Here is a 3,119-nt window from a genome sequence, read left to right as displayed (position 1 = left end):
ATGACAACAACCACCCAGCTCCATAATAATAATCAACTTCGAATAATTAATTAAAAACATTTTAATAATAATCATAAATACGCAATCATTCTTTAACTGGAGTTGGAGAGAGGAGGCTGGCCTTCGTGCATGCGGGCTTGCTCCTCTCTTGCCCTGCACACCACCCTCGTCTCTCTCTCTCTCTCTCTCTCTCTCTCTCTCTCTCTCTCTCTCTCTCTCTCTCTCTCTCTCTGTGTCTCTCTCTCTCTCCACAATTACCAGCATGAGCAGCCAAATGCCCTTCGATCCGCTCTTCTCTTCTCAATCTTTTTCTTTAACTATGCCATACTTCTATTCCCTTCTCACAGTATGGCCATCAACTACAGTAGCCATCAATCCATCCAAGTCTACCTCCCAATCTCTTCCTTCAATTTCATGGCTTTCTCTCTCTCTTTCTCTCTCTCTCTCTCTCTCTCTCTCTCTCTCTCTCTCTCTCTCTCTCTCTCTCATGTACAGCTGCAAGCTTGCGGTTTGATCGATTAATCCATCTTTCCTAAGATTCTTCCTTCAAGGGATTTCTTGTAGTCCCATATTGTGCTTTCTTGACGTTGCCTTTCTACTCCTAATCTCACACTAATTCAGCTATTTCTGTTTCTGCTATTTGTTCATCCTAATTCATGATTTGCATCTTAATCTTATACCTGTTTCTTTTTCGGGACAGTAGTCTTCATTTGCATTGCTTTTGCTTCATGGATCTGTGCTAACTTCATTTTTTCTACTAGACTTTCTTTTTGTTTTTTTCCCCCTCTCTTGATGGCTATAGGATTCACTCTTTTTCGTACTGCTCGCAAGTACATCTCTGCTACAATTTTCCTTCTGATTATTCCATCTAATTAATTTTACAGAGGGGCTGCTCTCCTTTTCTGATTTTTTAATTTTCCCCGAAGTGCCGTTTTACTTTTTTGAGCATATATATATATATATGTTGAGCAACTTCTCTTGGCTGCAACTGCATTACAATTGCAATAATTAATCAGGAATTATGGGGTGGATAGCCAGATGCCAGTCCAGCTCAGCAGCCACGTGGCAGGCTGAGTCAGCAGCTGAGCTGCAGGACAAGAAGCCAAGTCAGCTAGAGATCAACATCATATCAGCACAAGATGTGAAGAAGGAGAAGGCCATCAATGCAGGGCAGATGATGTAGGTCTATGCAATGGCATGGATCCAGCCAAGCTTGAAGATGAGGACCCAGGTGGTGAATTCTCATGATCTCCACCCAACATGGAATGCCAGGCTCACCTAATTCCCAGTAGAGGAAGACCTCCTCAATCACGAAAGTGCAGCCATCACAGTGGAAATCCACTGCCAAGCTGGAAGGTTCAAGGACTCCCTCCTAGGCACGGTCAGAGTCCTCCTCTCTAACCTTACCAGAAGAGGAAGGGGCTTCCAAGGAGCTCAATCCCTTGCCATGCAAATCCGACGTCCGTCCGGCCGGCCGCACGGCATCCTCAACCTCGGGTCCATGCTCCTTGACTATGATGCTAATCTGACCATGCCAGCCCTTATCAAGGACTTGAGCTTCTTGGATAACTACCAGCCACCAGCTGCCGAATTCTCTCCTTTTAGGGAGATCGAAGAGATTTGCAGGAGAAGTTTCTATGTGAACAGAGATGATCTTTGCAGGGAAAAGCTAGGCAAGGCATTTGCATTGGATGATTGCAGCCTAGAAAAGAAGCACCTCTGTGATTCAGGAGGAGAGTGGGAGGGAACAGACCCACTGACATTGACATTTGAGGTAGAGGAAGACTCTGTGGAGGCCATCTATAGAAGGTTGAAGTCAGTCGCAAGAGGCAAGGTTCATAGAGAGGGAGAATCATCTGAGCAGATATTGAAGACAATGGAGATGCAGAATACATAGCTTAAGATGCAGGATGATCATCCAAAAGCCTTTGATCAGGAAGGAGATGACAAAGCCAGTATTAAGGCTGATGATTGGGTTCAGAATGCAGATGGTTGTGGCAAGTTTAATGAGAAGAGGCATGAGGCAAGAGTACTGGAGAGTAAAAAGCTTGAAGTGGGAGGGATCTATGGCTGTCCAAAGCCATCAGAGGGCTTTAATGAATACTCCAATTGTCAATCATTGAAGCTGGGGTTTGATGAAGCATTATGAGCATGGAAGTTGCCTCCACTGCAGAAGCTAAGCAAGCGAGTGGATGATGTGTTGGTGGTGTGGAGTGAGCTCAGCCATGTGCATAAGATGAAGCCTAACATCAATGTCAAGAAGCAAAGCTTGTCAGATGGAGGCATCAGCGGAGAGGATGCATGGGGCAACCAGCTGATCAGCAGCTGCGCCATGTGGACGAAGCGCGCCAGCTGGGCACTCAGAAAGGCTGCTGCCAAGATACACCTCAGCCCATCAGAGAGGGAAATCCAAGAAGATCATCTATCTAGTGATTAGAACTACTTACCTCTAAATTCAACAATCAGTAGAGAGTTTAATTTTGGCTTGCCCTCTTATTCTAGATTTGACAGTTGCATTAAGAGATTTTCACCCTTCAAACAGCAAAATAAGTATTTCGAACTGTTTGTATTGTCTGGGAAACATTGACTAATGAGTCTCTCAGTTTTGCCTTAATTGTGTGATGCAGTTCTCATGTTTATTCTTCTGAGCTTAATGTATAAGCAAATTGATTGTAAAGTCTCCAAAATTAGAACAAGCATACATATTTTCTCGTAAGCTCTTAGTAAACTAGAAACACATTTAATTCGACTATGCATTTCTAAGCTAAAATCATCAGTCACCGGCTTTAGGCATCCTTTTCGAGAACAGTAGAGGCTCTCACAACAATATAATTTGTGGCTTACCTCTACTTAAGCCATAGTGATCGTTTGTACTAATAATAGAGGATATGAGCTTTCCTTGCAATTATAGAAAATTAGTTAAAAATAAGAGTCAAGGATTAACTCTGGTCCTACCACTAATAGAGTGGAGTCAGAGTATATAACTGCCATGTGAACAGAAGATCTCGTCCTTCTCACATGTGAAAGTAGGATGTACTCTGTGAAAGTAAGAAGTGATATGTAAAAGTATGAAGGGAAAGAAGTGATATTAAGACAAAATAAGATCTCTATACTTAAGG

The 3,119-nt window shown here is 43.1% G+C and overlaps 1 pseudogene; it reads left to right on the top strand.

The window, feature by feature from the left end:
- Positions 1-203: 203 nt before the first annotated feature.
- LOC148019556 (uncharacterized) lies at positions 204-2,628 on the top strand (annotated as a pseudogene).
- The last annotated feature ends 491 nt before the right edge of the window (positions 2,629-3,119 follow it).

The sequence above is a fragment of the Lygodium microphyllum genome, chromosome 19 (assembly GCF_053477565.2).
Source record: "Lygodium microphyllum isolate KBCC chromosome 19, Lygodium_microphyllum_v1.1.10, whole genome shotgun sequence".
Lineage (NCBI taxonomy): Eukaryota > Viridiplantae > Streptophyta > Polypodiopsida > Schizaeales > Lygodiaceae > Lygodium > Lygodium microphyllum.
This window is presented reverse-complemented; position numbering and strand designations above follow the sequence as displayed.